This window comes from Typopeltis vanoorti, chromosome 11, assembly GCF_054136105.1.
Source record: "Typopeltis vanoorti isolate ZY-2024b chromosome 11, IOZ_Tvanoo_1.0, whole genome shotgun sequence".
NCBI classification, from domain to species: Eukaryota; Metazoa; Arthropoda; class Arachnida; order Uropygi; family Thelyphonidae; genus Typopeltis; species Typopeltis vanoorti.
Genome location: NC_143559.1, coordinates 71,897,214 through 71,910,078, shown reverse-complemented (window position 1 = coordinate 71,910,078; position 12,865 = coordinate 71,897,214). Strand labels below are relative to the sequence as shown.

At 35.8% G+C, this 12,865-nt stretch overlaps 1 protein-coding gene across 3 annotated transcripts in view; it reads left to right on the top strand.

Annotated features, from left to right (window-relative positions):
* LOC150101723 (transmembrane protein 62-like) overlaps window positions 1-12,865 on the top strand; it is a 280,792-nt gene that overhangs the window by 212,957 nt on the left and 54,970 nt on the right. The window lies entirely within an intron of this gene.

Below are 12,865 nucleotides of genomic sequence, written 5' to 3'. Positions count from 1 at the left end.
CTTGGTAGAAGGGATCAGAGGTAGGAAGAAAATATCCATATTGAAAAGGTGAAAAATATAGATATAACTATCATCTTGATAGTTATGTAGAGAATAAAGTAAAAAAAACAGTGAGTGGCATATGGTATAGGGAAAAGACTAAAAAGACCGAACAAGATGGTAGAAAAAAAGATATGAATAAATCTAACTTGAAAGACCAAGATTTTCTTGAAATGTGCTATCATTGTCTAGTGTGTGCATGTCATATGGTCAGTCAGTGTCTGCTTTTTTGTTTTAATAATATGGTGTACTAGTGCCTAAGGAGAGGGAGGGACTGATTCGAATAGTACAATATGTCAAGTCTAATGCTGTGTGCAGGTAGTGTCATGTCTGATTTTAGCAGTATTTGTCATCATGTAAAAGTCAGTTAGCCTGAGAAAATATGCAGTAGTGAAGTAATATTTATGGAGTTTGAAATTCATATTTAATGCACTAGAAGTAATCAGAATGGAAGCTATTCAGTAAGCCTAACCAACTGTATGATAATGACCTTCTGTGAGAGTGGTCGACATTTTGCATGTTGAAGTTATGTGCAATTTCCAGGAAATGTGTATTTTCAAATTTCATTTATCCTGCATTAATCATTGTATCCACTAGAGCTATAATATTACACTCTTTCTCTCTAATCATTGTAAATATTTCATAACCATAAGTAAACTCGTAAAATGCGAAGCTCTTCATTTTCATTGTAATCGCCGAGAAAAAAATCAGTGTACTTTTATGCTGCTCATGTACAACAGATTTATTAAGATTAGCATGACTTCACAGCTTATCTCATGCCTACCTTCTGCTTATGGTTTATTACAATTATTAAATACCTCGTGTATCCCTTAAGGGAGTGTACAAGATATTATGATTCAATTTTGATCCAAATTAATTGTCAACTATGAGCACTCCGATATTGTCAGATCTTATATTTTGGTTTTCTATGGTATTTTTCAGTGTAAACTAGATTGTGATTTCCTGTGGAGCTTTTTCCTGACATTACTCTTTTTAATATATCAGCTTCACACACACAAACACGAGATCCCCAAGACAGTGTAGAAAAGAAGAATTTGATGTTTTTTGAAAACGTGAAGGTTGTAATCGAATGGGAAGACTGCTTCCAAGAGCCAAGGTAGGAAATGAGGGCAGAGGATGAGAAGTTGGTTCGATGAATTTGGAGTTGAACTATAAATGGGTGTTGACTGGCATCGTCTTGTGTTTGTATATGAGTACAGGAAAGTGGCGGGGATGCAATGGTCAGTTCAGAGGAGCTGTGCCCGTGAAAATACCTTTAGAAAAGACATAATGCAGCAACAATAGAACATCTATAGGAAAGTGGCTGGAGGGAGGTGTTGAGGAAGGGGTCATCAGTGAAGTGAATTGCTTGCTTACATATTCCTGAAAGCCAGCAGCATTGATGTCCTTTCTAATACTTTCATTTTTTAATAGGATTCTGCTGTTCAAGCCATCTGTTCACTCCCCCTAATCTTTCTCAAGTCTCTCATATCTGTAGTCTCCAGTCTTTGATCAAGTGTTTTATTTCTGATTCAGCTCTCATCAGATCCATGAGTTAAAATTGTTTTGAACACATTCTTGTACATAGCTACTTTGGGGTTTTGACTAATTTCGCTTATCCCATATGAATTTATTCAGTTGCCTCCCTGTCACACCAGCTTTTCCAATTTGCTATTTCCATATTAATTTCTCATCTTCATTAAAATTGGGCCTAAACAGCTGAAATGTTTTTACTTAATCATATGTTCTCATTTTTAATCTGATAGCCCCTTTTGAAGTCTGTCCAGCCTTCTCTTTCCAATTGGTTGATATTTATTAATGCTAAGGGTATCGAGTGTTGGTCATTTGACTTGCATGTTCTATCCAATTTTGTTTACATTTGTTTAGTTTTTTTCTTCTGTTGATTTTATTTTAGTTCTTTTAAAAGTATCTTTGTTTCTTTTTTTTTTTATCTATAATGTATATTTTGTGGTTCTTCTCATGGATCTCATTTCACTTGTCTTTATCTTGTTTATTTATTGCTTGAATTTCAGTGCCATTTAATAACGTGGGTACTGCTAAAGTATTGTATATTTTTAAGCATGTTTTTTTTTTTTACAAGATTCAGATTGAGAGTTCTATTTATCAAGCCTATAACTGTAAAAATGTCGAAGTTTTTAATTTGATGTACTTTTCTCCTTCATATTAGATATTTTACATCCAAGACAAAAGTATTGGGGTGCTTAAGGGTCAAAGCTGTATAACTGAGAGGAGACCTCCACATAGCCTTTAAAGAAATGTGGAGAACTGACCAAAGCTACTGACCTAATGTCCCATCCTCACCTTCTCGTGGTGCACCCTGTTAGGTATCTACCTGGATACTGAACAAACGAGGAGGGGCTGGCAATTTGGGATTTAGCTGACCAAATTGTATTCTTATTGGCTTAAACCACAATATTAAATGATGGTGCAACATGATAAAATTTCATGCCGGCTGGAGCATCGCCCAGTTCAACAAGACCCCTGTTGTTTTTGCCAGGGAACCAGGGCAAACAGCGAAAAGTCAGCTACTGGAACAAATCCTAAAACACACTCCAACTCAATATCACCAGAATTGAAGATCGGTACTATCAATATAAGAAGCCTGAATGGCAAAGAAATGGAGCTAGCTGAGGAATTAGATAAGTACCAGATCAACATAATAGGGGTAACTGAAACAAAAAAAGGCAAAATTGTTGAGCTCTTTCTGAGCAATAAATACTAAATTTTATATTCAGGCAATGACAATCAAGGAAAAGAAGAAGTAGCCATAGTATTCAGCACTAAATACGAGGCTAATCTTCTTCAATGGCAGACAATTTCAAGTAGAGTGATGTGGGCAAATATCAGAATGAGGAACTGGACAATGAGACTTATTTGTGCCTATGATCCTACAGAAGGTTCTCCCAAGGTAGAAGTGGGGGAATTTTTTCAGGCTTTAGAAAAAGAAACTGACACAATGAAAAATGAAAAGTTGGTCCTTGTTGGGGATCTAAATAGCAGAGTAGGAAATGATTGTCAGACATTCAAAAATATTTTGGGAAAATTTGGAGAAAAGAGCAAAGCTAATAATAATGGCAAATACTTGTTGGATTTCTGCTCAGGATATGGACTGGTTATTACTAACACCACGTTCCAACATAAAAATGTGCACAAATTCACATGGAGAGAAGAGGCAAGGAATAAGAAAAGTCTCTTTGACTATGTTATTGTTGATAGTGATGTTTTCTCTCTGGTGCAGAACACTAGAGTGTACAGAGGATTTGAAATTGGAAGTTATCACCATTTAGTCTTAGCAGGATAAAATTGAATTTCATATTGAAAAGAATAACATGTAAGAAAGTTTTAAAATGAATAAAAGTTAAGCGCTCTGAGATGTGAACTGTAGACTAAAATATACAAACATTATTCAAGAAAAAATGCAAGAGTTTGAGAACAGGTATCAAACCTTGGAGATTCAGTGGCAAACTCTGAAGAAAACATTGATTGTTTCTGCCAGAGAGGCATGTGGTGATGTTGTCTCCAAGGATAAAAAAATCAGAACTCCCTGGTGGTCACAGAAAGTTAAAGAGGCAGTGAAGGAAAAGAAGAAAGCATATCAAAAGTTCCTGGCAAATAAGTCAGCTTGTGCTCTTAGAGAATACAGAGACAAATGTAAGAAAGCTAAACACTGTGTAAAACTAGCTAAACAAAAGTCATGGGAAGACTTTGGTAAGAGCATAGAAAATAAATATCAAGGAGGTGGAAAGATATTCTGGAGGTTGTTGAAGAAGCTCAGAAATGGAGGAAAGAGTGCTGTAAAAGAAATTAGAGATGATAAAGGTGATATGAAAACTGGAGAAAAAGATATCCTTGAAGTATGGAGTAATTACTTCAAAAAATTGCTAAATGAAACTAGCAGTGATGACAGCACAGTGATAAAAAAAAAAAAAAAAAAAAAACCCTGACCAGGCATGCAATCAGGAATACATATCCATGCTTGAAGTAGAAAAGCCATCAAAAGTCTGAAATGTGGAAAGGCAGCTGGAGTAGATGATATTAGACCAGAAATGCTCAAGTATGGAAGTATAAAAGTCTTATAGTGGCAACACTGCATAGTTCAGAGGGCCTGGACAGAAGGATGAATTCCAGATGATTGAAGTAGAGCTCTCATAGTACCCATTTATAAAAAGGGAAATAAAACTGATTGTGAGAATTAGAGGTATTTCTCTACTGAGTGTTCCTGGTAAGATTTATGCCAGTATACTTGAGAAACGGTTGAGAAGGATTGTGGAAGAGAAGCTTGGTGAGGAACAAGCTGGATTCAGGCAATAGAGGCTATCAGGATCAGATCTTCACTTTACGACAAATAGTTTAGAAAGCATGGGAATATAACAAAGATCTATATTGAAGTTTTGTCAATCTGGAAAAAGCATATGACAAGGTTCCAAGAGAGAAGCTATTCAAAACGCTACAGTTGTATGGTGTCAGTGGATCATTATATCAAGCAATACTTGGTCTTTATGTGATTTGTAAGTCGGCAGTTAGAACTGAAGGAAGTACAAGAAGATTGTTTAATGTTAAATCTGGTGTCAGACAAGGATATACATTATCACCTCTGTTATTCATTATCTGTATGGATTACATTATGAAGGAAAGTGGTATTAAACCTGATATCAAAATTGGAGATGTTAATGTCAGCTCCTTGCTTTTTCGGATGATGTTATACTTCTAAATAAATCTGCTACAAGTCTGCAAGATTCCCTGTCTAAATTGAATAACTGTTGTGATAGATATGGTATGAAGGTCAGCAATAACAAGTCAAAGATAATGAAAATAGGCAGAAGCATTGAACATATGAGCTGCATTTTGAATGGAGAACCTATAGAACAAGTAAAGTATTTCAGTTTCCTAGGCATGAATGTTAGTGAAGATGGTAAATTAAATATGGAAATAGACAACAGAATCAACAAAGCTGATATGGTAGGAAGTCAGTTGCATAAATTCAGAATTTAGTCGGAATGCTAAATTATCTGTATACAAGACATTGTTCAAACCAATTTTAACTTAAAACCAATTTTAACTTATGGATCTGAGAGCTGGGTCAGAAGAAAAACACTTGACCAAAGACTAGAGACCGCAGATACGAGAGTCCTGAGAAAGATTAGAGGCGTGAACAGATGGCATCAATGGCAATATCATATTAAAAACGAGGATATTAGGAAAGAACTTGAAATTGTAAGCATCCAGGAATGCGTTAGCAGAGCTAATCTCAGGTGGTATGGTCACTTAAACAGAATGGGCGAGGAAAGATTAGCAAAACAAGTGTTCTCTGCCAGGTTGGCAGGAAAACGACCCAGAGGAAGACCAAGATATAGGTGGATTGATATGGTAAAAAGTGCCTTAGAAGATAGATATATAAATATAAGATCTGACAATGTTGTAGCTTTGACAGGTAACAGATTGATTTGGCAGAAAATTGTAAATAGGAAGTTAGTAATGATGTAAATTTTTCATGTAGTACTATCATATCCTGCACACCCTTTGAGGATAAATGTCAGGAATTTGATGATGATGACAAAAGTATTTATCTGTACTGTTATATTATTAACTTTTACTTTTAACTGGAGTTTGTCCTTCCCAAAATGCCAATATTTAAGTTTTATCTGTGGATATTTTCATTCCAGACTGTTCTACTATAATGTTAAAATTATATATTGCTCTTTGTAAATTTTCTTCCTTATCTGATATTATTAACTGATTTTTGAACATAAGGTATTTATTTTATTATTTTGGGGAATTTCTGTATCTGGGTTATATAAAGTGTTTCACTATATTAGTATTAAGAGACAGGGAACCTTGGTTTATGATTTTTTTCCAGATAATTTTTAATTTATTTTTATTTCATTACTTTGTATATATATTCTATCGATATGCTACAAATAAAAGAAAGAATGAATATGAAAGAACTTTAGAAGAATAACTCTTCTAAATGCAGATGACATTAGGGTTACAGATGCAGAAGAAATTGTTCAACTAATGAGCGCCCATTTTGTGAAAAGCTATCAACCTGGTGTATGCAACATTGAGCTCACTGCTACTTCTTCACTGGATGAAGAAACTCAGGTGTATGAGGACAAGGTATTAAAGCTGTTGCACAAACTGAATAAGAATTCAGCAATATGAACTGATGGGATATCAGCACAGATGCTGAAAGAGTGTTCAGCTGAACTGGCTATTCCTTTGACAAAGCTGTTTAATGAGTCTCAGAACAGGAATGGAAGAAATGTATGATAGATTTCACAGGAATTGAAGAAATGTATGGTAATTCCATTGCACAAGGGTGGTGCAAAGACCAATATACTAACTAGCGACCAGTTAGTATCTTAGGAGTGGTGGTGAAGATTTTGGAAAAATTGGTTTGGGCTCGCATTCAGGATTGACAGTGAATCTCTATTTTGCAATGAGCAACATTGATGCCATCCTCTTATTATGTTTTAGCAACTGGCTAAAACATAATAAGAGGATGGCTGACTGACAGATGTCAGAAAATAGTCTTGGGGGGGGGGATGTGGGTCTGTAAGATTTAAGGTAACCAGTAGTGTACCACAAAGATCAGTGCTTGGTGTATTGTTATTCAGTCTGTACATTAATGATTAGGAAGGATTTCACAAGTGACATACAGCTATTTGCTGATGATGCAAATATAGGTAGGGTAATCAGGAATGCTGTTGATATGCAGTACTTGTAGAATGATTTGAATAGGCTGGAATTGTGGGCCTGGGAAATAGATGTCAGTTCAATGTTGGTAAAAGTAAAGTCATTCACTTCAGCATGATTAGATATCCAATGTAGTATTATATTGGTGGTATTATGAAGCTAGGGATCTTGGAGTGCTAGTAGATCGGAAGTTGAAGTTCAGGGGCCATGCAGCAAAGATTGCAAATGCAACTCAAAAGATAATTCCAATGCTGAAACGAATCTTCATGTGTAAAGTGTCATTTTGCCTCTTTACAAGGCCTTGATAATACCTCACTTGGACTATTGTGTGCTGGTCTGACCTCCTAGTTTCTGTTGTGATTCTGATATACTGGAAAGAGTGCAAAGGAGAGCGTTAAAAATGATATCAGGATTGTGGAATGCTGATTATGAAGACAGATTGAGAATTTGTAGACTGCAGACGCTAGCAAACAGGAGAAAGAGGAGTGATATGATTGAGACTTGCAAACTTCTGAAAGGGTCGTACAGGATTTCAATTGATGGAATTTTTAATTTTATGGAGGGTGGGAAAAGGATGAGAGGGCATCCTTGGAAGCTGAGAATGAAGGCTGTTAAGAAAGGGTGAAATGCTTCAGGAAATAGATGAAGCTAGAGATTTAATGATGGTGGTAGACAGTGAGTTGAACATATAGAGATACGAGGTATCTCTAGCGCCCTCCTTCACCCAAAACTTTCTGTCCGACACTTTCTTTTTTTGCACCCGGCTCCTATTTTCATTCCTATCTTCCTGGAATACTTCGTATGCGTGCCGCATCTTCCCAGAAAACACCGTGCATGTGCCGTTCGCACGTAAGCAGCAATTTGCCGTCGGCTATACAATTTATTCAAAGTTGTCATTAATTGACTTTGATCCTTCGCTTTGAAACTTCTAACATTATAATCTTTTTACAAATAAATGACATCTTTCACCTTTAATTAATATTACAAAATTTGTATTAGCATAATTCTTTAAACAAAAATTGGTATCTTCACTTATTTACAAGCATTTTCGTTATTGTTTTAGCTAAATTTGTTGGATCTTGAAACAAAAATTAATTTTCCAAGGAAATCCTTTCATTCAAGATCCAACACAGGTAAGTGGAACTGTCAGTTCAATGTTGGCAAGTGTAAGGTTTTGGGATTTGGTAAGCAACGATGGGATGCAAAGTATACACTTGGTGGGGAAACTTTAACGATATTAGAGGAGATGAGAGATCTAGGAGTGATGGTGGACAAGGACCTGAAATTCACGGGCCACATTACACAAGTTGTGAAGATCATATCGAATAATGGCAATGATGCAGAGAACACTGGCATGCAGAAATGGAGAGGTTATGATTCCATTATATAAGGCCTTGATCAGGCCTCATATGGATTATTGTTCAGAGATTTGGTTGGCGGGTTTTCATGGTGGCGAGGATATATTGAAAAGGGTATAGAGAAGATTCACAAAGGTAGTCAGTGGTCTTTGGAATGTGAAGTACGAGGACAGGTTGAGAAAATGTATGTTGCAGAGCCTCGTGAATAGGAGGGATATGATTGAGACATATAAACTGGTCAGGGGTGGGTTGTTATCAGGTAGACATAGAAGAGATTTTTCATAGAATGGGAGAGGGGAGTAGAACAAGAGGCCATTGTTGAAAACTGTAAAAGAAGGGTGTGAGCAAGGGAGTGAGAGGCAGGTTCTTTGCATGAAGGATGGTTGGTGAGTGGAATTCATTGCCTGAGTGTGCTGTGGATGTGGACACATTGAATCAGTTTAAGATGCAGTTTGATGAGCATTGTATGCAGTAATGAGTACCTCCCATGATGAGTCTGACTCCATGGAGGTCAAATGTTAATAATAATTTTTTTTATTATTATTATTAACATAAAACACCAATAAGAATACATTTTATCACCCATATGCCTGGGGAACGAGTGTCCTAGGTTCAGTTCCTGTCAGTGATGTGAGGAGCTGAAGGATCTTCCTCAGCCATAGCCAAGTTAGCCGCTCTTGGACATGGGACAGTAGGATTTTTTCCCCAGTTTATCCTGGGATTTTTCATCCCACTAAAGCAGGAAAACCGGCCTTGAGAACTCAACACTACAGGATAGGATACACCGGGGCATAAGATTGACCACCTTATCCTGTGAACAGTTTGAGGTCCAATGATTAATAAACCCTCGACACCGCAAGGCAAAAGGAAGATGAGATGACAAGAATAGAGTTTGGTTGGTGGCTAAATCCCAAATTGCCAGCACGTTCTTGTTTGTTCACTATGTGAACAAGTAATGAGGGTATGCCACAAGAATGTGAGGATTAGACATTGGTTCAGAAGCCCTAGTAAGTTCTCCATATTCTTTAAAAGGGTATGTGGAAGTCTCCTGTCAGTTATTTAGCCTTGTCTCTATGTAAATAGTTAAGTTTGACTTCTCCTTTTTGAGTTTGCTTATTGTTGGGTGAACAAAAAACATTCAAGGATTAATGTTAGTATATGAAATTAGTTTCACAATTATATGTAGCAGTAATTCTTATAAGGTACCTCGCTTTGAATACTTGTACATGGCATACTTTATTTACTCGAATATTACTCACCCTTGTGTATATCTCACATCCCTGATTTTACTTGATAAAAAAAGAAATTAAAAATTTTTGCATGTACCTCGCACATGAAAAAAGTTTAAGAAATAGATAGTGAATGTTGTTATGTCAGTTTCAGATATTTTGGAATTGGTTGAAGAGAATCAGCATTTTAACTCGACAATTGTTGACTTACCTTTGTCATCAAGTTGCACGATCTTTTGTTAATACCGCACCAGTCATATACATGTTTTCATAGCTACACTATTTCTACTGGCCTACCTTTGCTATCTGTTTCATACTCTGCTTTCACTTCTCATTAGTCATTCGTGAAGGATTGTTCATGGTGTATCTCAAGTCTTTACTAGTAATTTTTACTTGAAATATGGAGAAACATTCTAGTTACATGCTGGTTTTAAACTCAAAAAGCATATGATTCTGAAATGATTTTCAGAATCATATGATTTTATTAGTATAAAAAGATAAGTAATAATGAAACTGTTAGTTTTAATTTAATTACAGAAGCATTGTCGCTAAAGATACAAATATATCGTGTTATGAAGGTGAGCGGCTGATAACATAAATAACATTGATAATTAAAATTTAAATGCATTCATTTTATAAATGTGTGGAATTATAAATTATAATGAATATTTGGGATTTAATTATAAACATCAATTTAATTTTTTTCCTGAAAAACTTTAGTTTCCAGAAATCCCTGCATATATCTCACACCATTATTTTTTAACTTTAATTTTTGGGGAAAAATGTGCAAGGTATATTTGAGTAAATATAGTATTTCTTTTTTTGTTTTTGCTGCATTTGTCATTTTTGACTTTTCATGATGCAGCATTTACCTGCTTAAAATTTTAGATTTAATATCCAGACAGTGATTAAATCCACATTTTGTCATTCACATTGTTAAAAGTATTTTACAGTTTGTAATTCATTTCTTTCATATATGCTTAATGCATTGTAGGCTATTGCATACTGTGGAACCCATGCTTAGAACGTGTTGATTATTTATGCTAGAAATATGATATTCAAGAATGCAATGTATACAAGTCCTATCTTATTCTATAAATTACCCGTGCAATGAGCTGAAATCAGTTTACCACTTAAATAAATAGCAAATTTATTTTGAAAATATAGAACAGAATAAGCAAAGCTAGTGTTGTGGGGAGCTAGTTGAATAAATTTATTTGGAATAAGAAATAAATTAGCGAAAACACCAAACTAGTAGTATACAAGACAGCATTCAAGCCAGTTTTAACTTATGGATCTGAGAGTTAGTTTAGAAATAAAGCATTTGATCAAAGACTAGAGACCATGGATATGAGGGTTCTGTGAAAAATTAGGAACTGATGGCATCAATGGCACAATCATATTAAAAATAATGAATGGAGAAAGGAAAAACTGATAAAAATGAAGGAAGGAACTTGACTTTGTTAGCATTCAAGAATGTGTGTGAGCAGAGCCAATCTGGGGTGATATTGCTACTTAAAATAGAATAGTGAGGAAAAATTAGCAAATCAAATTTGATGCCAAGAGGCAGGAAGGAGACTCAGAAGAAGACTGAGGTCTAGGTGGATTGATTCAGTCAGAAGTGCCTTAAAAGCATGAAATGTTAGATGCAACAATATTGGAGTTATGACAAGTAATAGACTAATTTGGAGGAAAATTGTTGAGAGGAGATTAATAATAATGTAAACTTATCATGTAGTGCTGCCATAGCCTGAACACCCCTTGAGGGTACATATCAGGAAGTTCATGATAAATAGCCAAATGAAACTTAAGCCTTCGGAATCGTCTTAACAAAGCTGTGTTTTAATGTAATACAGTGTAGTCAGTTGCACAATGTGATAAAAACACAACTGTTTGTAGAAAGTTTTTTCACTTGGTTATACTATACAAGGGTTGTTTGAAAAGTTTGGTATAAAAAAAATAAGGTAAACACATTTTTTTGGAAAAAATCACCTTTACTTCTCAGCATAGTCTCCATCGAGGTCTACACATTTGGTCCAGCAAGTTTCCAATTTTTTCATCCCATCGAAAAAGTAGGATTTGTCAAATTGTGCAAAATAGTCATTGACAGCCTTGATGTCCTCGTTCGAAGAAAAGTTTTTCCCACAGAGCCAAATTTTTAAGTTTGGGAACAAGAAGTCGCACAGGGCTAAGTCTGGAGAATACGCTGAATGTGGATCCATTTTGAACCTCATTTCATGCAATTTTGCCAGTGCGACGGCTGATGTGTGAGGCAGTGTATTGTCTGCATGAAAGAACACTTTTTTGTGTTCCAATCTTGACTGTTTTTTCTTCAGTTCTTTTAAATGGTCCAGCAATGATGCGTAATAGACTCCTGTTATTGTCTTACCCTTTTCCAAATAGTCTATCATGATAATTCCTTGGGAATCCCAAAAAAGTGGCCATCACCTTCCCAGCTGACAAAATGGTCTTCGCTTTTTTCGGTGCCCTTTCACCAGGCATTGTCTACTGTTTTGACTGCTACTTGGATTCAGGTGTGTAGTGGCGGATCCAAGTTTCGTCTACAGCCACGAATCGATGCAAAAAATCCTGCAAATTGCAATTAAACATCTCCAAACACTGCATTGAAATTCTTTTCGCATGCGTTTTTAATCGACACTCAACAAACGTGGCATCCATCATGCACACAGCTTTTTCGTGTGGAATGTTTTGTGCAGGATATTATACACCCGTTCAATTGAGATGCCTACAATCTCAGCAATCTCACACACTTTCACTCAGTGGTCTTCCATAACGATACCATGGATTTTGTTTATCATTTCTTGATCTCAGTTGGGCATCTGGAGTACGTTTCATCTTTGATGGACTTACGACAATGTTAAAACTCATTTATCCAAAAATAAATAGTCTTTAATGCTGGTGCAGAGTTCCCATGAACTGCATCTATCTCTGCACGGCCATCCACTTCAAATAAGTGTTATCACTGCACAAAACTAGTTTTCTCCATTTTTATGAAAAATGCGAACACAGTCATTTTAAACGTTTGCCAAATGAGAACTACGCATTGCACGTGGCTAAAATTTTGCCAGCGGTCATGAAAAAGATATATGCCGACACTGGTATGAATGAATGAATTGTGTCGTCTATTGGAAATTTACCAAACTTTTCAAACAACCCTCATAAATTAAAGATGCCTAGAAATTATATTCTTGGTTTCATCCTTTTTTCAAGTGTAAGCAAAAGTTTTCATGTGAACGAACTTCACAACTGGGCTACTTGCATGTAGTGGCTAATTAACTTTACATCAATTGCCTAAGTATCCCATAATGTAAGGCACATATCCTTATAGACATGTATAATGCTATGCATTATGCGAAGAGCCACTGGTCATGGCCCTTTCCATTTCTATGAAATGGAAGCAGTGTAGTAGATGAATCTTAGACTAGAAGATGCTTTGGTCAATGTCAACTCCATGCTGTGCTAGACCAGGCTTCTCACTTATTGTAGATGACATATGACTAG